At 42.2% G+C, this 27,102-nt stretch overlaps 1 long non-coding RNA gene across 1 annotated transcript in view; it reads right to left on the bottom strand.

Annotated features, from left to right (window-relative positions):
* Positions 1-27,102, bottom strand: part of LOC125763514 (uncharacterized) — a 185,685-nt gene that overhangs the window by 49,666 nt on the left and 108,917 nt on the right. The gene's annotated exons all lie outside the window — the stretch shown is intronic.

Genomic DNA, 27,102 nt, shown 5'->3' with positions numbered 1-27,102 from the left:
TTGATTTATTCCAAAAGTGCTGACTATAAGGACTCATGATTCAATGAGGTTTTTGTTAATTTATCTACTCTATATGGTGTGGTGCTTATTTAATCTTTTGGAAAAAGTCATTCATATAAATAAAAAATTCAATGAAGAATCATGAGAGTCATGAGGAATCATGAGCCGACTCTCAACATATTATCAATTTTCATAAATTTCAGTAATGAGTCATGCAAATCATGAGTCGACTCCCAAAATAATAATCAATTTTCATGAATAGAAATGAATCCAAAAAGATTCATGAATCCTTAATCTTATTGAATCTTTTGAAAAGAGTCATTCATATGAATCAATGATTCAGTGAAAAGTCATTCAAATCTTGAGCTGACTGCCAAAATATTAATCAATTTTCATAAATTTAAATGAATCCTCAAAGATTCATGAATCCTTCATGATTCACTGCCAAAAAACTAAAATTAAAAGGGCTGAAGGGGGGTGGAGGGGTGGACTTATTCCAGAAGTGCTGACCGTGAAGTCCAGGGACAACCACATACATCATCGGACTGTCTCGAAACTCTAAGGATTAATTTTTTGGATTCATGAATTTAATGAGATTCAATAAGGATTCATGAATCTTCAGATTAGAGATTCAGAGTCATTCATTCAGTTTAAAGATACGTTTTGTCTCTGATTTCCTGAAACTGTCCCGAAATTGTAATTGAAAGGATTCATGAATCTTCAGAATAGAGATTCAGAGTCATTCATTCAGTTCAAAGATTCATTTAGATTCAGATTTACCCAACACTAATTCTATAGTGTATTTTTGTGATTTTATTATAGTTTAGAGACAAGAATAACACAACAGATAACAATAGATGGGAAAGGAGTGGAAAGAGAAAAAAATATCGAGAGCATTCAAAGGAGTAGACCGTTCCAAACCCTGCAAGTAGCATAAACCTTGCATACTCGTGGGCTATTATACATCAACAATGAACAGGTTGCTTTGCGTACATATACTATTAGCTGTGAAAATGTTCTTTTCAACATCCGGGTCTCGGCTTTCCATCATAGCAAAATCACTGGTTGTACAGATTCCAGCTCAACACGCGTGCCTCGCGTCCCACAGCACCAGATGGTTCTGGACGCTCATGCATCTCGTACCCGTACTTCCGGTACCGGAAGTACTGAACCGCATCATTTCCCATTGCCTACGATACGAAGCAACACCGGCAAAGAGTACCCAATATCCGATTGATGAATTAGAAATGAGAAAATACGTCAGCACAAAACCCCATCCCGAGAGGAGGACCTTCGAGACCGGGCGGAGGGCTAATTTATGCTAATTAATATTTCACCTGCACGGTAACGGTGGCACACCCGGATACGTGCTGAGGCGGAAATTGTGCACACTCCTTTTACCGTTTTACATCAAAAATTTCTCCACTCGTACCTCGCTCGTGTGCGTTGGCGTTGGCGAAGGATTATAATCCCTTTTTCTTCCTACGTTCGGATGGTGCAAAATGGATAGTGAATACACAACGGAACTGTTAGCGAGTGAGTGTTTCTTTCAATCTATCGGGGGGGTTTTTCCTCATATTTTTCTGTCTGTTTTTACACCCAAAAAAAGGACCATTCTCATCCTTCAAGTCTGAGGTTTTTGGCCGTTTTTTTGAGCTTCAACAATTTCCACAAGACAAGTGGTAGGACTTCCAGGAGTCGCGGGTTAACGTTCGAGATGTTACACCGATAGGACCATCTAACCATTCCACGTAATCAAAACTCATTGCTAACGGCTTGTCTTTTTTTTGCTTCACTTTTAAAGTGTGTTCTTGTGCCAGGACGCATCACACATCCCATGGGAAATTGTGACTTACATCGTCTAATGCTGGGAAGCTTTCGGAATCGACAGGAAGTAAAATCTGTACATATTGGGCAAGCGTAAGGGATACTTTTGCCTTTTATTCGATATTTTTTTCTAATCTCTTGTTCTTTACCGGGAGCGAACGAACTTGAAGTGAAATGGGAAAAACAGAACGAAACTTGATATTGGGTTGCTTTAAAAGTCTTTTGGTTTTTAAAAACCATATTTCTATATAAACCTTGTTTAAAGTGATTTTCTCTATTTTTTCCTCTAGATTTAAATTTTTAGAAGATATAATTTTTTTTTTCTTCACATAAGCAATTTCACACCCCAAAGTCAAACACTTTTCTTACCAACCTCTTACAATCTTTACTCAATTGGTTGTCGCAGAACACGACGCCGTGAAGAAAGTGAGTCAGACTATTCGCAATTGAAAATTTAATTTATTTCCTTTCCCCCAACTTCATATTGCCAAAGGATGGAGGGCGTCTGCCACCCCCCGGGGGAGGTTCACAAGGATGTTCGTCCTTTATTCTACCGAGAGAAAGAAACCGATCAAGAAGAAAAAACTTTTTCTTCCCTCATGGTAAGCACGCTGGATAGTGGTGAAACGTAACCGATAACCAGTCAAGAACGTAATGCTGAAAGACGTCCTTGCGTTTGGATGGTTTTGGGGGTCTGTGTGTGTATGTGTGTGTCACCCGCAACGCCAAGTCAATCGGTGTGCGCTTTTGTTCTTTTCTTACTGCTTCTTTGTATACGTTTCTTATCGTTGCAGATGCTATCCACGATATCTATTACATAAAACATATCGAATGACGGACACAGATCGTCCTTCGCTTCAATTTCGTTTCTGATCAGGTGCAGCAGCACCAACGCAGCCCTATCTTTAATCGTTTAGAAAATACTTTACATTGCCATTCGCTTAAAATTTTTTTTTTGCAGGGTTCGTAACGTCACTGTGGGGTCACAACCTTTTTTGGGGAAGAAAAAAATTTTGTTAAAAAATAACAAAAAAAAAAGATGGCAGAGCTATTAAGCTATTACTAAGCAGTAATTTTTGGAAAAAAAATTTCTTAATTCTTTTAAAATATTTGTTTTTAAATATTTATATTTAATTTTTTTTTCATATTTTTTTTTTCACCGGGGTGACCCGGTGGTGCATGTGATAAACGGCGCCTGTCCACACGGCAGGACCGGGTCCAAATCCCATCCAGATCGTTCCCCCGTAGCAAGGACTGACTATCCGGCTACGTGGTAAAATAAGTCTTGTAAGCCAGAAATAGCCGGCGTTACCTGTAAAGTCGTTAAAGCCAAGAAGAAGAAGAAGAAGTATTTTATAATATTAAAAAATATTTGTTTGTTTGTTTGTTTGTTTGTTTGTTTGTTTTTTTATACATTTTTATTTTTATTTTTATTTATTTATTTATTTATTTATTTTGTATTTATTTATTTATTTATTTATTAATTTATTTATTTATTTATTTATTTATTTTGTATTTATTTATTTATTTATTTTTTATTTAATTTTTTATTTTTTTGGGCGGCTCGGTAGTATATGTGATAAACGGTGCCGGCTCACACGGCAGGACTGGTGTTCACATCCCATCCGCACCGTCTCCCCGTAGCAAGGAGTGATTATTCTGCTACGTGGTAAAATAAGTCTTGATACGGCAAAGCCGTTCTAACCGAGCAAAAAAAGAAAAAAATATATTTATTTTTTTTAATATAATTTGTTTTCTTTAAAAAACATATATTACACGTTTCTTTATGAGCTACGTTGAAAGAAAAATGATTTCCAGTAAAATATTTTATTTTGTTTTTAAATTCACTCTCAAAACGAAAGACTTCAACGTCAGCCCACCAGTAACCCTGCATCTGATTTGCGGCATTCCCGCATGCCATTTGACAAAACCAAAAACGGAACTGCAGCATGATTGCAAGATATCATGCACTGTCGCTCGGACTGTCCAAGACGTAATCGCATTTGCTGCGTGCCGGAGGGACTCGTTGCATTATGGATTTCCCGAAAGGATTAGATCGTAAGAGACGACGAACCCCGTGGCAACCCCCCGGGGGTGGGGTGCGATCATGCGCTAAATGCGACCTCATCTCAGGTCTGGAGCGACGATATGCACGAAACGTGCAACAAGAATCAACCCACCCACCCCCCTCAGCGGGGTTCGTTGTTCGTTGGTGGGCAAACTCTTCTGTACCGATTCATCGCATCCCGAACAATTATCTAAGTGGACGTAAAACGTGGCCAACCGGGGAGAGAGGTTGGATCGAGCATTTAAGCTACTTGGCAGAAAAATAAAAAAAAAACGCGACCGCCACGCGGAAACCCGGGTGCAAGTAAATGATTATTAATGCATCCGAACTACGAAGCATTCGCCGAACGCGCCTCACCTTTTTTTCTTTTTTGTAATAAATTTTTTCCCCTTCCCCTTCATGGTCATCATTATTTAGATGGTGGTGCTGGCGGGTCTGCATCTTTCTTGCGCTTCCTTTGCGCCGTGTGACGATTGATTCGAGACGCATATCGAGCTGGTTGCTGAATTATTCAAATGGCTTTAGAATACATTGGGACCGCCGAGCGGCAATCGAATCATCCGCCCGCTAGGCGCTTGTTAGCTGTCAAGCCCGGCAAGCTTGCGGCATTTTCTGTTCAGATTGAGCGTAAGTACTGGAAACGAATGATTAGCCGGCGGTGTAGCGTCAGATCGATCGTTCCGGTTTCAGCCACATGTGGAACGATTTATTACCCATGAAATCTGTTTAGCGATGTGCAATAGCACAATTTGAGTTTTGTATAAGCGGTTGGAACATTTTTGTTTTGCCCGTTTGAGCTCAAAGCGGTAAGAGATAGTTAAGAATTATTGCTCAAAACGAGTTATAATTATAATAATATTTTTATTACTTATAAATTTTATACAACTGTGGACACCAATGCTCGGAGGCTTTTATGTTCCAACGTTAATGTAATCAACAAGTTGCTGTTCATAGCTGCATTTACAATGATTTTATTTTAATGTCTATAAAACAACTCGCAAAATGTAAATTAATTATGTGAGATGCTATAAGTGCATTATCGGTGTCATACTTTACTCATTACGAATGTCGATATTTATCTTCCACCCGTTTGGTTTACAAGTTGATTCCGATAAGTCCACAACCGAGGCTATTAATTTCCTGGTTTTGCCAACAAACCAACAAACTCAACTCGACTGCTAAAACCAAACGCAAACATTAATGAAGGCCCCCCCCGGCAGGCGAATTGGAAGTGGAGGGTTGGGGGAAGGAGGAGGGGTGGATGTGGGAGCGGGGATAAAAAACCGCAAACTTCCCGATCGATCCATCCATCCGATGTGTCAGTCGGTCACTCTGCGTCGCGTCGCTGTAATTGGATAAATGGCGCATATCATGACGAAACATGCGGCGCGGTGCGGTGACCAGGATCCGTAACCGTTTGCTGCAAAAAAAATGGTCGGTGACCACCGCCGGGCGTACAAACAAATAGATGTAAATTAATTACAAGCTTAAGTTCAAATTATTTCAACTATCAAATCAATCACGGTGCGATGTTAATCAATTACCGGCGTTCGCTTCGGGGCGTCGCTTTCTCTCTTCTTAGTGACATCGTGCGCTCTCGAACCTCTCGCCCTCTCTTCCCCGGTGCCTGAAAAACCAACGACAGACAGACACCGCCCGGCCAAACTGACAGTTCATAATTTCATAGCCCCTTTTCACCCGAGAAAGCGGACCCGTTTTGCTCCTGCTGGGGTTGTTCAATTCCGGGCACTCGGATTGATGGAATGTAATGCTGCGGTGTTTCTTTACCGCTTCTTTTACCCGCTGCCCTTTCTTGGGGTTGGAATGGGGGAGGGAGGCAGGAGGGGAAAGAAAATCCCATGGCAATCCGGGATCTAGACCGGGGAAGATGGGGATGAGGGATCATGTGCTCGTCGGCCCAGAAGGGACTCCCGCAGTTTCAATGTCCCGGATTTAGATTTGGTGTGTGATTTTGCCCACCAACGCCCGAACGCAAAGGAAGCGAAACGTATAAGTTCCGCGATGCTTAAGATTTTACCCACGTTACACATTTGGTGGAGTGGAGTGGAGTTTCCCATGATCGTGAGATTAGATGAAGTAATCTTTATCGCCACTTCACAATCTAGCTCACATGGGGGACCTTCTGTATGTGTGCGTGTGTGTTTAGCAATGATTTATCGATCTCACAGCAGCTGGATGGAAATAAGGTGTCCTACATACACACCCCGCCAACTGTGCGGAAACTGGTCACAAATGCTGACTTTGTATGTATTGTTTGTTTGGTGGTTTTTAAGGCATCGAATCCGAGTCACCAGAATCCGCTTCAAAAATTCTGATCATGGTTAAATTCAACAACGGTTGAAATTCCACCAAGAAATAGAAAGAAAAGTTCAATATGTGGAAGAATAATTAATTGAATCTCATCTGAGCACAGTCTCAATCAGCAAAGACTAAGCTCGGAAGTCATGTCTACATTAGAAACATTAAAATTACAAGAAACGAAGAGAAGAACTTCAAGATTTTTAAGCTATTGAGGCATAAGAATGATGTTTGAGTCCTGCCAAATACCTTCAGTTTATTGGGGAATGGTTTTAATTTTTATTGAGGAATTGTTGAAGGAAGTCGTGTCTACATTAAAAAGAACATTAAAATTACAACAAACGAGCAAAAGAACTTTAAGATTTTTGAGCCTTTGAACCATAAGAATGATGTTTGACTCCTTCCAAATGCCTTCACTTTATTGAGGAATTGTTGAAGAAACTATCTTCTAGGCATTAGTAACTCCACAAGTTTTTCGTGGAATAAGTCCTGTATCTGATTCCTTCAAGGTTCTTCGATATGATTGTTTTTTAATTCCAAATTCTTTACTCTGCATCTAAGTCACAAGTTTTTTAACGGAATTAGAGTTGATCTGAGTAGCTCCTGAATATTTTTTTTGCAAGTCAAAGGACTTTTAATCGTTTGTATTGGGCACTGAGCAAAAAAGCACTGAGGTACTGAGGCACTGAGTTAGATTAAGAGTTTAGCTCTTTTTGCGAACAACTCGTGAAAAGCTTAAGATTTGAGTTCCGAATATCCTAAGGACCTTTAGAAGTATAAACACTTTAAAAAGTGATTAGCTAATTGTCTCAATTACTCATATGGAATACCTCGCCGGAACCGCAAACATTATCGTACTATTGGAACTTTCGGAACTCGGTAACAATAAAGGCAATCCTTCCGTTTTGTGTTTGCATGCTTTCATCTTACCAACGCACGAATGCATACGGACACTAAATCAATGCAACCAACACCAAAAAAAATCCTCCCAAAACCCCCAAGGAAGGTCGAAAGGCCTCGATTATGGCTGCACATCCTTCATTTTTATCGCCTGACCGCGGGCTCGTGTTTCCACCCTTTAGTGGTAATCGTGCCGGGCGCATAACTCATGCCAAAACCCGGTATCCTTATATCATATTCTTCCTTTAGTGTGTGTGTGTGCGGGGGAATGTTGGGGACACCACAGTTTTGTTATACTGTTCCGGTGCTGTGGAAAAGAGCAAGCCAGTGATCGAATTTATTGTACACCGAATGTTCAATGTTGCCTTGCGGTGTGGTTGCTTTTCCTGATGACAGGCCTGAACCGGGTGGAAAATCAGGGATGCAGAGGAAACCATCTTCTTACCTACCGGGCCATTGTCCTCACCCACAGGCACAGACCAAAAACCACACTTAGACACATGCCTGCGGCCCCCGGTTGGAAACATAAAGCCAATCGAAAGGATAAAGCACCCCCAGAGTCGCACTGGAGTCGCAAGGAAGATTTCTTTGGGAAATAGAGAAAAAAAGAAGGTTTGTCGCGTCTGTCATTTATTACCCGAATGCATACAGATTTATATGTTTGAGGTAGTTTTTTTTTCTTTTGCTTGCATTGCGCCACTGTTCCACGGAGCTGTGTGAAAAACAAATTTTTGCATCGGAATGCTTTTATGGTGATTCGAACGTGTGCGGGGGACACCTTTTCGGTGCGATTATTTCCGTTGGTGATTTATTGTGCGAGTAATTTTGAGCGTCTTCAACTTCCTATATCCGTTTCCCGCTAGTGATGTCCACTCTATTCTTCAAAATTGAGGGCAAAAAAAAGGGAGAGAGAGAGAGCAAGAGAGAAAACTTCAACAACACGTCCGTTAAACGCCTATTAAGCGCTAATCGGTATTCGAGAGCGGTACTGCGCTGTGAAGTGCGTCCATCAAAAACCTACGCGCGAACCTGAGAGCGCCTTCGAAACATTGCTCCGAGCTGTTGACTTAAGCTCTCCAAGGGGAAGCGGAGAAGGGGGGGGGAAAGGAAAAAAAGCAACAACGGGAAATTCACGATGACCCACTCCAGTAGTCGCTTCCGATGGCAGCGGGTACCGCGCGGCAAATGTGTCTGTGCTTGTCTGCTTTTATTTTTCTTGTGAACCCCTTCAAGTACGGGGCGGGTAGGCAATTCCTCAAGATGCTTCGGGTTTCGAGGTTTTTTGGTATTCTCGGAGTTGCTTGCTTGCTTACACCCCGAACCACCCGAAACGGCAAACGGCTATGCCGATGAAGTACCCTCGAATGCTGGAACTGGCTGATTGCCAGCGGCCGATAAACGTAAGGTAACCACTCCACACCCGCCATTCTAGGGGATCTAGGCGTAGTGTGGAGTGAGTGCGAGATCGCTATCTGCTCGCGCTCGTAAGCTTGAATTAAGATTACAAACTACAAACAGTGGGGGCCTCACAGGCAAAACGGGTAACACCCATTCGAGTTGATGTCCATTTTTTTCTCGCCGAGTGGTTTTGGAAGAAGTGTTCCAGGATCCGGACGGGACCCTGAGGGCGCACAATCTCTCCAAAAGCGACTCCAAAACCTTGGCAGCTGCCAACGCTTGATTGGGGGTGGAGGGAGAGAACCCAGGCTGTACGAAGTCTGGATGTCAGATTTGGACATTGGGCGCCTAGTTCGCTTCCTGAAGGAAGCGGCCTGGTAAAACTGGAACACCGGTACGGAGGCACTCTTATGAACGGTTGCGCGAAAAGGGTGGAAGAAATCGCGCGAAAAACTATTGAGACGAAGGTACTCGAAGATGTTCGGTTTTGACTCCATCGGACAGTGCTCTACCGGGTGGGACTACCACTTCCAGTAGAAAACTGCTCAACCTATCCGACTATACTGTCGGGGACTGATGGAATGGTGCTCACAAGCAACACCCAGATTCTCAAGAACTCCTTCCGAACACTATCGGGATCGGGGTTGTTACCATACCTGGATGCGCACTACCGGACAATAAACAAGGCTCAAGTACAAACATAGCAACGAGTAAGCACGCGAGTGTACGAGCAAACGATTTGATTTTTATCTCGGGCACATCACACTTCATACACACAACACACATTGTGTTTTTTTTTTTTGCTGTTTGGTTTACTAAAGTACCGCCTCAACTCGCGGTGGGCTCGATAAGATAATCTCTCAAAATGGACAACACACTATCCACAAGATATAGGAACGAAAACGGGAGGGGGGAAAAATACACCCAACTAGAAAACGAAACGTTCTTGCCGCCTTGACCGTGTGTCGACGGTGGCAGCAAGTTCGTGACTCGTAACTTTAAACATTTATCACTCACACAGCAGAGGCATAGAAGCGCGCAGTAAAGAAGGCTTCCTGCTTGCGGTGAAACAAGTATGATTTCCACTCATAATGGAATGAGGATTGTTGTAAGCCCGCTTTTTTTCTCTCTCTCGCTGTTGTTGCAACCTTTTGCTACTCTTCTCCATCGAAGCGTTTTTGTGTCGCTTTTTTTTTCTTCTTCTTTTGGATGCTTATTTCCACCAGGAATGTGAAGGCGGCGACTGGTTGATGTTTGGTCCAGGTGGACCAGCCGATCAGGACCAGAGTGTGGACGGATTATGTTTAGACCTTAATTCTTTCCTTCTACCTCGAAATAAAGAAGAATAAATGGGATCTTCGCTCGGGAGCTGGTGTATTAGGCTGAACAGGTTAGAACACTCTGTTTAGAGATTTATTGAAGAGAGCGTAGTTTGAGGACATCATGATACAAAAAGCGTGATGAAATTAAAGTTTTGTCCATGTGTTCTTCTTGGTCTGAGTTGCTATAAAAAACATACTACAGGAGGAATATGCCTTTTGGGAACGGTTCGGGTGAGATTTTGTACCAATTCTGACGTGTGAGTTCGACGCCACCAAGACGTCTCAAGGTTTTGCCGTATGTCATGCTATACATAGTTGGCTAATTATTCAAAATAGAAAATAAAGAAGAAATAAAAATAAAATCCCATCCGGACCGTCCCCCCGTAGCAAGGACTGACTATCCGGCTACGTGGTAAAATAAGTCTAGTAAGCCAGAAATGGCCGGCGTGACCTGTGTAAGGTCGTTAAGCCAAGAAGAAGAAGAAGAAAATAAAGAAGTGAACAAATAGGTTTAGAGCAACAGAACTCATCGCACAATCTTCGTTTAGACAAGTTGGTGTTAAGCATTAAAAAAACACAAACTGTTAGCTCCAGTTTAAATCTATTTCCCAAGGTCCTGTGAGTGTCTTGTAAGCCGCGATTAAATTTTTCCACTGGGAAGATGGGGATTTCTTTCGTATTGTTTTTTTATTCCCTCTCCTAGCTACGATGGATTCACCTCACCGTCTGATGGTGGATTACGTCGTGTTGCGTCCGTGGGCTAAATGCAAAAGAATGACCCTCATTCTTCGTTCGGCGCGATGCGTCTGTGTGGACGTGTACAGCTGGACTCCGGAAGAGCTTTTTGGGAAGTAGGTGGAAGATTTCCTAAGGATTACGACTTCCGACTTTACTGGTGAGTGATGTCGTTCTGGTGTTTTAAGTGGCAGCGCAAGCAACTTGGATAAAGCCGTTGATAATGATGAAGATTACAGTGACGCTAGACGCATCATCCGTGATACTGAGATGTATTTTTCTTTCTTCTATTGCATGTACCAAAAAAAAGCTGATTAGTGAAACTTCTTCGCACACAAACGTACACAAGCTGAAAGATTTAATCTTTAAGATCTTTGGAGCGTGTGTTGTCTGTCTGGATTTAATTAAAGGCCCATCCGTGACAGGTCCTCGTCATCACTCGGGATTACCGAATGTTTTCTGGTGGTTTGGTCGGCCATCATCCTGGGTCTCGCGTTCTATCGCATCCGTCAACACGTGTTGCTGCGTGTCGTCAAGTGGAATCTACTCTGGCAGGCGGCAGTGTGTATTGCGTATTGAGGGAAGCACGAAGGTACTCGACCGGATGGACAACACACACACAATTCTTCTTGAGTGAAGAAAAACGAACACTTGAGGCACCGATGAGGGTTATTGCCGCTTTTATCATTCGGAAAAGCTCTAGTGTTTTGAGGTTTGTTTTTCTTCCAATTTTTTTGTCCAACTCTCCAAATTTGTTTTGAACAATTTTTTTATTTTAAACTCATTTTGCAATTTTTAAATTAGATTTATATAGGATAATTGGGACCAGAACTACATTAGTGAGGTTCTCTCTCTTCTTGGCTTTCAACGACCTTACAGATCACGCCGGCCATTTCTGGCTTACTAGACTTATTTGTACCACGTAGCCGGATATTCCTTGCTACTGGGGGACGGTCCGGATGGGATTTGAACCCGGTCCGGCCGTGTGGACTGGCGCCGTTTATCACATGCACCACCGGGCCGCCCTTACATTAGTGAGGTTATGTATCATATAAATTGACGCGAAAAAAAACAACTATTGAAAAAGCAAAACATCTAACGAGGAGTGTGAAAATGACACAACTTACTCCAGTTAAAAAAAACTCAACATAGATAGCACCTAGCACCTTCATAATGGAAGAATCCACTTCCCAGCACACTTTATACGAATCAAACACTTGATCCTTAACGGTGAACAAGACTCGAGACGCGCGATTGCTGAAATTTAAAACCCTCCTGCTTCGATTGGAGTACGTTGGACGCGCGGGCATACCGAGTAGAAAACCTGATCCTGACAGTGGCAGGTCCTTTTTGGTGTAGAAATAAAGAGAGAGAAAAAAACCTTCGCCCTTGTCTGGCGCCCTTACTGTGAGCGTACGGGTGTACGGGTGCGGTCGTTTACTTATTCCATCTTCCTTTGCCTACACGAACGCAAAGAATGTACTTGATATTCAATTATTTTCATTTCAATCAATCGTTCGCCCCGCTAAGCCGAGGTGAGGGGGGCGTATGCGTGTATTGCCAGTGAATCCTTACCATCTTTCCATTCTTCGGCAGAAAAGTCACGGGGAAAATTGAAAACGGAGACCGAATCGGATTCGGGTCGTACACGTATCACTTTCACGCTGAGATTGGTGGCTGGGAGGGGGAGTTCCAGATGAGGCTAGAAAGCTGATTCGAATGTGATCCTTCGATTGCCGGATGGAAATCAAGGATGGGACTGGAAGATTTGGTGCAAAAGGTGAAAAGTAAGTAGCGCATCAGTCGCATTCCAAAAACCTCCGGCAAGAGCAAGACGGGTAGATTAGAAGGAAAATATTTCCGGCGCGTTTGTGTAGCATGAATTTTTCCTCTTTTTTTCTCCTGAGGAGGAACTCGTTACTCGTCGAAATAAGCAGAAATCACCACGATGCATCATTTGGGTGGATAATTTGGATGAGCGTTGGGGGGAGGAGGAGGACGGGGAATGGACGAACAGTAGCAAAGACGTGGTTTACCGTACAAAACATGGCATCCGTCGATTGGCTTTTATAACGAAATTAGATTCACCGAAAATCAATTCAGCGTACTGGAGTTTAGTGAACTGCCAAAGGCATAAGGCAGTGGAGATCTTTACATAGCAAAGAATTTCCAATATTTTCTAGAGGAACAGATCTTTATTGTTTGCAAAAATTTTGAAGCGTAATAAAATTCTTAACTCTGTTATATGAAGTGCTACTGAGGAGCTACTTACAGCAAATATATCTTCTTTGTGAACTCCAAGAATTTGTAGATATGATTGCTAGAACGCTTGGAGTCATCATTTCTGAGGTTTTTTGGACAAAACTTCATTCCCCAAAAATTTCACAGTCTCATTTATTGGGTGCTGTTTACGACTCGTGATGAAACAGTTCTGGCAATGACTCAAAAAAAAATAGAACTGTAAATACCTTCGTACCGCAAACGCATCCGGAGAAATTCTGAGGTCATCGTGACCCACATGTCACATGCGTTGTGATTTTCTTTCTTACTTGTACAAAACACACACTCACTATCCGGTTCCATCCAGCATGGAGCATGGAAACTCATAAACTCAACCATAAAACAATTGACGCATAACGAGCGACATTGCATTGGCCGTTTGGATGCTAGAGGTTATGGTGCGGGTGACAAACCGTGAAAGGTAATGCCGCGAAGGTTTTTCGTATAAGGAGACAGAGTCGTAAAAATACCCCAAAACGCAACGACACCATCTATATCCCGGGTCGGGGCAACATTTGAAAGTGGGGAAAACAATAAAGAAAAGGGGAACGAAGAAGGAAAACATAGAGAGAGGAGCAAAAAAAACGAAACGTGTTTCCTCGTACCTTCAGTTTGAAGTATGTCTCTGTGAGTGTCGCTTTCTTTCTCCAAGTGGGCGCCATACCAATGCCAATGTCTGGAAAGTTTAGCATCACTCGAATAAAGGTTATTAAAATTTTGATTTCCGTTTCTCAAAAAGTTTTCTTTTAGAATTTAATTGTAATATTTGTGTACAAGATGCCTTAGTTACTTCTAAAACTAAGAAAATAATTAAAGTAAATACATCATCTTTTCTTATCTTTCGTTCAAATCCCTCCTCCTCAAGAATTCTCAAGATATTGAGTCTTTTTCACACCTAAGAAGCAAGAGATCAAGATCTCAAAGAGCCTACAAAGATCTCCATGTACTTCACTAGGATATCATATATCCTTGGCCATGATCGGAGTTCCCGTGGACTCATCCTCAAGATACTGGTCGAATACTCTGGGTTTTATCTCAGAAATTGTTGCTGATAAATTAATATCTGAACGCGTTGTTTTATTGAAATGGTGGTAATTTAAGTATTCTGAAAGAATAGACGGGATGGAAGGCCAATCCCCCAACAATTGTCTCGCTCTATCGATCTCACCTTGTACTTGTCAATTAGACACTATTTGAGTGGAGTATCTCCAATCAAAACTCCTGATGATAGTCTACATTAAATTAAATATGCTTTAAAAAAAACTTAGCTTTAATAGCTAGAATGGTGACGTATTTATTAAACCATGGGACAAATCCGTTTCCATTTTATTATATCTACTCCAGGAGTTCATGATGATGTCTTTATCTCATTGTTTTCAACTCATTGCTCCTAAGCTCGTTTTTGTGGAAAATAAAACACAAGTCCACGGTACAGTTCTCGAAACTGTCGATTAGCATCACTTCATGTTTCGTTTCTCTCGTTTGCCTTCCCCCCTTTTCCGGCTATAGGAGATTTAGTTTTATGGCTTTCTAACAGCATTGAAATCAAAACCGAACCACAAAACGGCAGCAATCATAGCGCAAACAGCATAACAAACTCATAAACCGTATCCTCGCAGTCACAGCCCGCCATCATCCACCATCATCCAACGGCACGCCGTAAAGCGGATTAGACACAATCCCGATTCCATCCTATGGTAGCAATAACTTCATGGCGGCTCGTCACTTGTGTTTGGTCCTGCCGGGTTGCAACCAACAAAAAAAGGGGTACTAATTAAAAAATAACAATCTCGTCTCGTAACACACGCCAAAGCGAGGGAAAATAGAATAGACGACCAGATCATAATCGGCAGCACGGTATTGTGCCATCCAATGCTGGGAAATGTATCCGTGCGTTTGTTTGGTGCGGTGTGGAAGAATTTCCCTTTTCTTTTATTGCGCCTGGACGCTTTCTGGAAGATGCGACGATAATGGCAATAAAACGTGAAGGGTGACAATTTGATGATGGAATGAAAATAGAATGAGAAATTCCTCATCCCACAAATCGTGATGATGCTGCACCGGTTGCAAGAAGAAACGAATGGGTTATAGTTTGAGAGATGCTTGTAGCCTGGAAGGATAGGAAATCATTATTAACTATACTCAAACTTCTATCCATGATCTATTATAACAAAAAAACGAACGTACGGATGAAGTTATCGTTCGGAAATATCGTTTTGCTTGCTAGCACACTCACACACACACACACACACACACACACACACACACACGCACTCCTTCCAAAAGTCGGGTTCGATTGATGGTCGGTTGGTTCAATTTTCTGGTTGAATTACCAATTAAATCTTCTCGAACTACCACCATTAAAATCTCCATCTCTTCAGCCCAGACAGCTCGTTTATGATACGGTGCGACCATAAAAACAAGCCGTAAAACGATGCGTTTGTTGTGAAATATTAAAAAAAAACCCCTAACGTCAAGAACGCATCCCTGCAAATGAGACTGACCGAGTTCGGTGCTCCGTCTAACGTTTGCCGAAAGCATTTTAATGTATGCACTTTAAGCGCAACGTCCTCATAAATCAATGGCCACGGCGACGTCAGTAATCCCGGACGGTAGTTGCTGCTGCTGTGTCCAAGTGTCCGAACGCATCGCAGACAGTGAGTCATCGTGGGTCGTGTAACGAAGAAATGGAATTCGTTCTATTGCCAACCGTGAGCAATTTTTGCATCCTTGACTCGGTCAGTCACTTTTTAACCGCCGAATGAGCGCCCTTGAAACGCACAGTCTACCCCTCAATACCTTTGGAGACTGCTCGAGATATTGTTCTGGATGAGGCAGAAGCAGAACTCTTCAAAGATTATATCGTCGACTTTCATTCTGAAATCATTATATCTGTTATTTCAACCTTTTTTGCCGTTAATCCCCCCCATAATCAAACTGAATTTGAAGATTTCCTGGTAAGAAATTCGTTAGGCACTATTTTTGACAGCATAGTTCGCAAAATCTGTAATCAAAACGGCAAAATATTCAAATTTTGTGCTATTGAAACCTTGGGCATGAATTGCATGGAAGTCTTGGGTATTCTGAGAATCATTGGCCGTCTTGAGAAATATATTGGACTTTCCCGGATTGGTGATATCTTTTGTGACATCACAGTTTCTGATAAAGTATTAAATATAATAATATAGTTTGCCTTTCGTCATGTCTCATTTTGAAGTGCCTCCTCAAGAAGACACAAATTGCACAGATTTTAAATTCGCTGCCATGACCATGTTCCCCATTCGCTACAAATTATTCTTGATGTTTTCTGATCTTGGTATACATGAAATTCTCTGTTCTTCTGTCTTGATAAAGTTATCTCCTTATCTTGTTTTCGAACTCCTGTACTCCACACGTATGTCCTTGTTGAGGTCCAGGTCCAAGACAACCGTGGTTCGGTAATCCAACGATTTGAAGAATTATCAACAATTATATCTGATCCGTTGAGTTTGAAGACATTGTTCTTCTTAAGTCGCTCGGTTCCATGCTGACCGTTACGGACAGGTGTAGAGATCCTTCACCAGGTATGTGGTTCTCCAATTTCTTGGTAGTTGGTTCTCTGTCGCCCTACTTAATTATGAGGCTCTCTGGAGAATTACCTAACTCAGGCTCAATTCTTGTTTGTTGCCTTTCTCTTACTCAATACAAGTATCCTCGATTCCTCTCTACATTTGTCCTACCTTAATTATCCACTAACGTGATACTTCAGTACTTACTTTGATTATAATAAAAGCAAATCGAATCCAAATCCAACAAAGTCTTGAAAATCTGATGTTTTTCTATTGAATGTTAATATTGCTAATTGGTTCAACCTTTTGACAGATTCCAAGGAAAACATTTTCTTCGGTTGATATAAATACTGCCAGTCTTCAATGTTTTTTATAAAGTAAAATGGAATCATAACAAACGAGCCCGAAAATAGACGATCGCTGTGGTACACACTTTCATTCAGTACTGCGCGTTTCTTCTTGTCATTTATTTCTTTTCCTTCTTGGATTTCATCCCTGTTGCTCTAAAGCTCGAAGACAATGTATGACCTCGTCACAAGCCAGGGCGAGGTTAGACTTTTGTCTTTCGTAACCATAATCAACTGCAAGAATACCGCCACTACAAGCGATGTGGAAGAGCGAAAAAAGCGGGAAGAAGTAGAAAAGAAGTATTAAGTCAAGCGGGACACGTACCACGGTACGGGAATAGGTAAATGGGGCACCGAAGAGTTGGGGAAAAAGGGAACGGAACCTACCGAGCAAGGGCGAAACCCACGTCACCACACCCACACGCGGCACACAATCAGCTACACACATCGAAACTTCATCTCGCGGGTCCGATGTTGCACCGCCCGCTGGGTTGTATCAAACTCACCCAACCCAACCACCCGTTTCTTCCACTACCGGTCCCCTTTCCCAGTGCACGTCAAACCCCCCTACCCAGAATGGTGGACCTGAGCGCGTTTGCTGGCTTTTCGGAGCAAAAGCGCGCGGTTCGGAATTGTTTACACGATGTTTCCGCAAAGGTCCTAGAGCTTTTCCCAAACTCGGCAAACGGACTCTTGGGTGCCTCAGCCCCGTTCTGCACACTGTCTGTCTGTTTTCTGTTTTCTTTTAGCTGGCAGCTCTAACGCGATACGACCTACGGGGTGGCTGTCGAGTGCCGAGGAACTCCTATCGCCCTCCTCGCTTGGAGAAACACATTGGACGAGCGATCCAGTTCATCTACTACCTTCGGCGCGGTTTTCCTCGGTACGCCGAACCGCCCCCTAACCAGCACGAGAGGGTCTCCTATTTCGGAGATCGGCCCCACCCTTCGATTGGAGCGCACGGGGGGTTTTCACCCGGGCCTGGGAATTCAACAATCAAAATCAAATAATAATTTATAGTACATTGTTACGTACACACGCCGGCCTACAGCCACCATCGTCCAACTCTTCTCCGTCACGCGGGGCGACAGGCGGCAAGCAACACATAAACATACGTCCCACACTTCCTGCGCTCCGGGGCCGATCCATCGCAGGTCATCGCGCATACCGGATACAATGAGCGAATGGACGACATACTCGGCTCGGTATCCGCCGAACCGGGGAAGAAGTAGTTTTTGGGGCCCAGGTGTGGGTAAACACCACCCGCGGAAAGCTGAGCGCACTTTTCCGCGTACTGTCAGCGTGAGGTCGGCCCCATTTGGGACACAACGAATTATATCCGTACCGGTCGGGACGGAACACTGCGAAAGTGCGAAACGAAAACTGGGGTTTGGGGAAAAGAAAAGAACATGTAGCAGCAGCAGCAGGAGCAGCAAGCAAAAACAACAGCAAACGGAACCAGACTCTAAGAAGGAAGCGAGGAAATGCTCATTGAATTGTGTTGAGTTGGAATTGTTGAACGTCGGGGAGACGTCACATACTCTGTGAGGTTATGTTGTTTAAGTTCTTTACCAAAACGTCTTGCAGAATCCGAAGATTCACACAAAATTCCATCAGGAATCGAGTACGCAATTCCCAATTATCGGGCGTGTCCGATATCTCCAAATGTTTCGTGAGACAATTTTCTGTAAAATACTATCTAGGAATGTCTGGAATAGTTTATATGATACGAATAATAGAAGGGAGAAGAATTAGAAAGAATCGAATGAAGACTACAACATCTCTTCAGATTCATGTTAATACCTTAAAGTTCAAGATAAACTCAAAATCGCCGATCAAAATCAAAACCCAATGTCGATTTCCAACATTGTTTCGTTTAGTGGTGGGAACTCCGGAGTGGATTCATGAATCGACTCAGACTCCAACGTATAAAAACCGGAGTATACTCCGAAGCAATTTCTCCGGATTAATCTGGATTTAGCTCTGGAGTAACTCCGGAATAATTGCACCGTTGTAATCCGGAGTAACTCCGGAGTTGGTACCGGAGTACTCCGGAGTTATTGCTCCGGTGCTACTCCGACTCCGGGAAAATTGAAGATTCGACCCATCACTAGTTTCGTTATGTAGTGTCTAAAAGACAATGTCGGCCCATGCTCTGTACTGCAAATGTCAATAAGCGAAGTCATACTTCCAGAGATCTGACACTATTCTGGTGCAGATCTGGACCCGATTCGTGAATGCTACTACTCCTCATTTGTTCATCAGTGTGACACAGAACATTCCCAAGTAATCATTCCATTCCAACAGAAGACTCGGCTAGTCTGAATTGTGTTGATGGCATCCAGGAAAGAATGATTTCTCCAATTTCCTCAGTGGATATTCGAAAGGTCTCCAATAGAATCCAGGAGCTCCATAATGAGTCCATTTGACTTCTTGTGATATATAGTTGATGAATATCATGTTGGAGTATGATGTCGATCTGGTTGAATATCTACCAATATCAAGTCAATGTACACATCTCCTTATTGCCTTGAATTTCCTTAAGTGTTTCTGAAACTTGTTGAAGTCTGATAGAAGAATTTTTAAATAGACCCAAACCATGTTACGCCACTCATTAAGAAATGAAGGAACACAGATTTGTTATTATTCCTTTTTTTAATACCCTGACTAGTTTGTTTTAAAAATTTATTCTAATAGTCTATAAAAAAGCGAACGTAAAATCGTGCTTTATAGCTTCTAGAGAAAGAAAAAAGGTTTTCATATAGAAACCATTCGTCATGATCGCTTACTGACAGGTACGTTAGCCGAAACTGATTGACTCGATTCGTGCATCCGTTCGTGCTTATCATTTTGCTCATGTTTAAGCTTTTTTCTCTCTCCCCAAATGCATCTCACGCCCCACACACTCGGTGGTACCCAAAAAGGATGATCTTTGTAATTGCTTTTCCCGCCCTGTTTTAAGCCATTCGACAGACGCGCCAGTGGGCGGTTATAGACAATCGAAAAATTTATGAACACACTAAACTGTGCATTATGTGTACCGTTCGTTACTATCGCTAACCTTCTTGCGTTTACCAAAACCCCCGGAAAGGATGCATCCCAATTATTGCATGCAAGCCGTACCGCTCCAAGTGCTCCAAGATTTCGTAAACGCGCGAATGCCGCATTTTGTCGTCTGTTCAGGGGCTCGTGTCACGTTTTTTCGCTTTTCTTTATTTCGCGGCACTTCGCGGCACTATCGGCCCTACTCACTGCCCTTGGTTCCGATCGGGCACCACGTTTCGTCGACAATTAACACCTCGCGCTTGTGGGTGATCAAAAGCAACGGCAGACAAGCGAACCGTACTGCTGAACGCTGGTAATGGGTTAAAATTAAATAGCTACGAAATAGCACTAGAAATGGCCCATTACTTCAAGCTAGTGAAGCTTCACCCTTTTAGCAATAACAACAAGAACAACGAAAGGATTCCCATCCCCTTTACGGAATGCCGGCGTTGCTGTTTTCCCATAATGTTGTTTTTATTTTAATGCATTTTGTTTTCTGCTCCCGGCTCTATCTTGCTTCTCACAACCCTCCTCTCGCCCACCATATTTTTGCTTTAATGCAGACAAACAAGCGAATGTCCGGGAGCACCCGTTTCCAAACCCCAAACGAAGCCCCCCAAACGAGATTGAATGGATCTTTAGCAGCACAATTAAATTAACACTCAAACGATTTGTTGCGCTCGGTGGACGAAAAAAATAAAAACAAAAAACGGTACAGCGTGCAGCGTGTGGCTAGGGGATTGCATGCGATCCGGGGTTGCATTGATGCATCAATTCTTGGCCGCACGTTTCGTGCATCGATGCATCGGTCGCAGTATTGCGCCCGTCTCACCGTCTCAAATGCCTGACAGGGGTGCAAGAAATGGTGAGGGCACGAATTAAGCTTGCTTCAATGCAAAACATTAAATCGCAAAAAAAAAGAAAAACCCCCCCAACACAAACCCAACGGAAGGTAATTTGGTGTTTTTAATTGAAACTCCTACAAAGCGTTTTACTGTCCGTGGTTGCTCCAAAAACAAAGCAAAAAAATGCATAAAAGAGCGAAAAAAAACAACAGCAAAAATGAAACAAAAAAAAAGAAAGAAGGGTGTAAGAAAGGAAAGAAAATGGGAAAATGGTAAAACATCATACATAGCAAGCAACAAAAAAAAAGAACAGGCGAAAGATTTTAATGCAGTGTCCATGCAGTCGTGCAACATGCAGATGTATCCACGAGCAAAAAAAAAACACAAAACAACGGCAACACCCGAGCGATAATGAGGAGTTGAGTGTGGGTGTTGAATAAGGGTGCCCCGGGTTGGATGGCCGGTGGGTAGGGGGTTTATGAAGCGGGGACAGGGCAAGCAAGTGTTGAGCAAAAATTTAAATCTCGATAAGTACGATGCAATTCATTTGCAACAACGCGCGCGCGAACGCGCCCGCATACACATACAAGCATGATAAAGCCCTTGGACGCTGTGATGTAGACATGCTGCACAAATTAAACACTAGAACGCTACCAAGCGTTTTAAGCGTTTTTCGCTCGTGATTATTTTTTTTTAATTCGAAGACTTGGAGTGTATTTTATTGTTTATTGGATATCGTACTATAGAATATATATGTAAAATTTATGTTTCAACTACCTTAAGGTTGTTTAACCTCAAAAAAATAATGTGATGAAAATGAAGCGTTTCGGTCAAAATGAATTGTCCGGTAGCTCTATTATTAACATTTTTTTTTTGAGCTGGGAAACTAGTTGCTTTACGTTTACATGTCACAAGACATGTTTATTTTTTATTTAGAATATTTATATATTTTTTTAATACTACTTAAAGTATTAAAATAATTTTCCCTAAAAACACTCTAAAAACATTATTCGATAAAACTCCATATTTGGTACATTTCGATATACTGTGGATGACCTTTTTCGCACTGCAAAAAAAAAATACTCTCACGAATTACAGAGCATAAATGAAAACCACATTTCGAGAACGTGCGGGTGAAGATCAAGATCACGGGACACGATCGCGCACAACCTCTTCCCTCCCTCAAGGGGTGTGGGGAAACGATTTATTCGCGCAAAACAAACTGCACTCAAATTTGTACATAATTAAAGGAAAACAAAACAAAAAGCACATCGCCGGTATGAAGAAAGATTTACATTTTACGGTATGGGAATGGTGGGATGTTTAAAACAAAACTACCCATCGATAACCTTATGCACCTGGTAAATCGGCAACCGTGCGTCTCCATTGCGCTACTCGTATTTGCGTTAAAAATGGAGGGAATTGAGTGAAGAAACAAAAAAAACAAAAAACTTCTCGCGAATGGTAAAATCGTGGTTAGCTGGACGTAAGGTGAAGATATTTGTCCGATTTCACAGCGACACGCGACTCTTGGCCGATTCGCTGCACCCAGTAAATACCTTTTCGGGCTACAAGGTCAATGGCGGGTGACGCGCGAGAAGGTTGAATTGTTCTTCGGCACTTACTGCCCTTTGCTGCAACCCACTCATCTACCTTTCTTTGCTTGTTATTTAAAAAAAAATCTCCACATTAAAACTAAAGATGGCTCGACTAGGTAAGCTTGCATGCGCTACCAACATTAATGACCCTGCGGCAAGCAAAAGCATGAGAACACGTTGCACAAGAATCGCTACACACACACAGACGCACACTCACACACTCACACGTATTCACATAAATTAGTTCGTCCCTGTTTGCTTGTGGGTACGTGATGTTCTATCCCTTAAAAAACCATCATCAATCGTCGGGTTCGTCGCTTATGTGAGCATTTCTTCTTTCGAGCGAAATTCCCCATGTTTTGCTCTATGAAAGGGGTGGGAGGGGGTTGGAAAATGTGAAACCGGGAGGAGAATGAGAAAATCAGTTTGTTTCGGGCATGTAAATTAATTCCGGGAAAATGGTAAACTTTAGCACGATCAGTAAACCCTTGTAACAGTTAAAGATGGCGTTTTACTGTGGAGGTGAATGCATTTATTACATTTTAGAATTATTTTAATTTTTTAATAAAATTTTTATTACAAAAAATAAAATTAATGGTCGCTTTTTTTGTTTAAAATAAGAGAAATATTTCAATTAAAATGGCAAACCCAAGATTTGCTTATTTTACATTTAATTAATGGAAAAGATTTTGATCTACTATTCAAAATATAAAATTAAAAAAAGTTGCTATAAACTTCAATTCGGTAGCTCTTGCTCTCGTTACATAGTTAAGCCTTCCTACAAAATTCAAGAATAAGATGATTGTTAGATAACTCCTCAAAATATTAATTCCCCAATTATAGCTCTGGAGCTTTACATTAAATGAAGCGTAGTTTATTTCCCAAACCTCACAATTATAGCAAATAAAACTGTTCTAGCAGTTCCAAAAATTATAGGAATAATATATTTTATTCTTTCAAAAGTGATGGAATAATTTAAATTCTCTTTTTTTCACGTCAATTCTCAAGTGTAAAGAAAACAGCGGCACTTGCTAAATCATTTTATTCCCACGACCTTTTTGAGGGAACACACACACAAAAATCTGCATAACAAATAACTTAAAGTGCTCGAAAAAATCGCAACACACAACAGCAAAAAAAACCACCATCGCAACTGTCAGCAAGGAGAGACATAGTCCCGGCACCGGTCCCGACCTAATTAAGCGGAAGTTTGCATCCTTCGTCTCATTGAAACGCCCTTCCGGGCGTTCGGGGTTACTTGGCGTGTGTTGTCCAAGTCCTCGCGCGTTCGACATCCGAATAGCCCTCCGATCCTGGGATCTTTCTCCCAGCGCATGAAGTTGAAAGTGAAGAAGGACAGCGACAGAAAAAAAAGCGATACGAACCCTCAACCCTTATCATAAACTAGCGCGGAACTGGACGCTATTCTCAGGGCGACCGGCGAATCACGTCGGGGAAGGTCAAGCTTCCAGTTTTTTTGTTTGGTTCTATCTGTTTATGGGTTATATCCGACCCGAGTTGGAGCATTTTTTGTTATGACTAGCTTTACCCCCCGCTCGGATTGCACATTCTAGCTATCAAGGACTCTTCGGAAGGAGCAACAAAAAAAATGTAGAAATAGAACACCGCGATGGGATAAAAATTCGCGACACCGAAGTATAGTAGAAGTTCCGGGAAGGAGTTGTGTACGAATTTATAAAAAAACTAGAACCCGCACCGAAGAAGGTAGGATTAGAATTTTGGATAAAAAAAACCCAAATCCGCAATCCGAACCAATTTTGAAGGACATTCAGCATGCAACGTCAGCGCTACCAAGTCTCATCAACCTACCCTAAAGAGGTAAGGAAAGGAAAGGAAAAAAACGAAAGGAGCAAAGGGTTCTTCTAAATAAATAATCCGTAAGGACGATGAACGTTACGGTAAAAATAAACCCGATTCCCGCTGACCTGGCGCGATTCATTCGTGACCTCGCGTCTCGTGCTAATGATGGCCTGGAACACTCAACACCCGACGCCATCCATCCATCATCCTTTCACGGAGTCACGGAACATCGCTTACCGCGAAAATGGCTCGCGGTCACCAATACCAGGGCAGGGTCCAGGTATCCCGGAACGCAGAGGAAGCGAAACAATCGCTTTCCATCGCTAATGAATCACGACCGAAGGCACGCAAATTGAACGAATTGTGGAAGGTGTATGGGAAGGTGCTGTAAGTGTGTGGATGAGGCGCGGACAAGAAGATACATTAGAATTTAAATGATTCTTTTTTTCTTTCTTATGTAGCTATTTTTGAACTATCGATCATTTGTCTTTTCGGCGCCGGATGGAAAGCAAAGAGCGAAGATGGATTGAGACAATGCTCTAGACACAGATCTATATTTATGACTCTGTGGATCTAGCACGTGTTGCATCTACAGTGAGAAGATGATGCTCATCACAACTCTTTCAAAGTCATAGACAAATTGATTCTCAATTATCGATTGCTTTATGATTTTGATTTTGTGTTTAGCAACTTAAATTTAAAGCAAATTTGTCGATTTACTGAAAATGGTACAAAAGGTTTTAAATATGTTCATTAAGATGTCCTGCATGAAAAGATTTTAGGTAAGAACTTCACCTGAGTCCAAAAATAAATAAAAATATAGTATTGGGCTTACGCTCTCAGACTTCAAGGATATCTAGAATCGACTATCTAGGCCAGATGTCTAAAACCTTAATCGTTATTTCCTGTAATCCTTTCAGTCAACAGAGCTGAAGAAATAATGCGTACAAATAGCTGATTCCATCCAGAACATATCTAAACGAGTTATTAGGAATTTCCTGGAGTATGAAATAGTTCTCCAATTCCAGTTCCCAAATTCCTATTTCGATCTGAACGAGCATATCAAGAATATGCTGAAGTTTGTAATAATTCTCCAATATATAATTCGTTTAAAACCAGAACTAAGACATGAGATATACTCTTTGAATGTTTCCAATATTTCTGATATTTCAGAAATCCTGAAGATTGCAATAATTCTCCAATATATAATTCTTTTAAAAATCAGAACTAAGATATCTGAACAACTCTTTAAATTTTTCCAATATTTCTGATATTTCAGAAATCCTGAAGATTGCAATAATTCTCCAATAAATATTTTTTTTTAAACCAGAACTAAGACATGAAAAAATGTCAATTTTTTCTGTCAAACTTTGTTAAATTAGCATCATCAGTAAGAGAGAATTCTTGTTTAGACAACTTTCTTGAAACGAGGTCTGTTAATTCTAGTATACTGAAGTTATCTAATTGCATGCTACGGAATGTTTCAATCGTTTCAACCCGTAACTCCTTCTCCATTAGACCACTATTCAAGAAGTGCTCAGTATCTCGTACACTACTTCGCCCGCTCGTCAAATCGATGCAGGTGCCGCGTATCATCGTAAACTCCCATCGAACTGGGGACTCTGTATCAGCTGCCGGCTGACCTGCCGAAAGGTGAACTTAACCCAAAACCCGGGGTTGGTACAACACCAGGTGAGGGGGGGGTGGGTAATCCCTGCCCACTACACGTCACTGGCAAACCCGTACCAGCAGCACGAGCAGTGAACACTCACCCGGCATTAGCTATGCTAATGTGTGGCAGAGACCGAAATGGGATAAAGTTTGACCGGTCGGTCGGATATCCTGGGTATCTCCCGGTAACGCCGATGGAGGGTGGCAACAAGATTAGGTTAGGTGTGATGAAAGAGAATATTTGATCACAAACGAAAATCCCCGGAAAACGGTGCCCGGATGTGTGCAGTGGAGACAGTACGGATGAATGTGCGTCATATACACACGCACACATATACGGCCAGTCAGGTTGTCTTTTGGTGTATTTTGAATTGCTGACCGGCGGGATGGGGGGTGCATTAGCTCATGTACACTTTTGGACTTTGGTGCTGGAACTTTGTGACATGAAGTGGCGGAGTGTTGGTGCAAGTTGCTGCACGTTAGTTATGAGGTAGATGAGATTGCAATCAGCTAACTGGACCTATGTCTAGCCGGATGTGAACGAAATCTTGATGTTCTGGAGCTACTCTTCTGTAGCTTCTGTTTGTACATACAAGATGCCCCCAGTAGCTATTGGGGATAGCTTCAAATGCACTAAAGAACAAAAAAAACCCGGTATCATCCTTTCACCAATCGGACCAAGCATTTTAATGGTGAAATCTATTGAATTTACTCACCATATGATGATGGTTGTACCGATAGTTGTATCTTTCCTACCTATCTCTCTATATACACCTTGCCCTCCCGATGGTGACGATGGTAGTCGAATTTTGATAGCTACACCGAATTCGTGCCGATACCGAAACGATATGCGCACTTCGGTTTCATATCGAGCGCAACACACCGAAGGTACGGGTGGCCTCAAGCTGGGTGTCATTCGGTTGACCGTCTGCTATGCAACAACGTTCACATTCTTCCCGTGTACATGTACGCCCGGTGCACTTCGCAAAAACCATTAATGGCCCGAAGAAGACGGTGGCAATTCCAAACCGAACTTGCCATCACCCCTACTTTGTCCATAGGCGAGCGTGAACAGACAGCGAACGACCACCACACTTACGGAGCGCGATACAGAAACTCACCCCAAAAACAAACGGATAGCTTCCGAAAGAATGTTTTCACGTGGTTCTTCTGCTCGGAAACGGTGAAGACACGCGCGGTGAGGGGGGAGGGGGAAAGCGGGTGTAACATGATTTCCGTCGCCATCTCAACTCCGCTCGTTGCGCGAAAGGGGTTTCAGGCACACACCGAAAAACCCATGGAACGCAATCCACCCGAATTGTTCCAGCGCACTCACAGCGAGCAAATGAGAAATTCCTTGAATAAAATCTTTCTAATG

Source organism: Anopheles funestus, chromosome X (genome assembly GCF_943734845.2).
Source record: "Anopheles funestus chromosome X, idAnoFuneDA-416_04, whole genome shotgun sequence".
In the NCBI taxonomy this organism is placed as follows: domain Eukaryota; kingdom Metazoa; phylum Arthropoda; class Insecta; order Diptera; family Culicidae; genus Anopheles; species Anopheles funestus.
The sequence above is the reverse complement of the archived record's forward strand: the minus strand, read 5'-3'. Positions and strand labels throughout refer to the sequence as shown.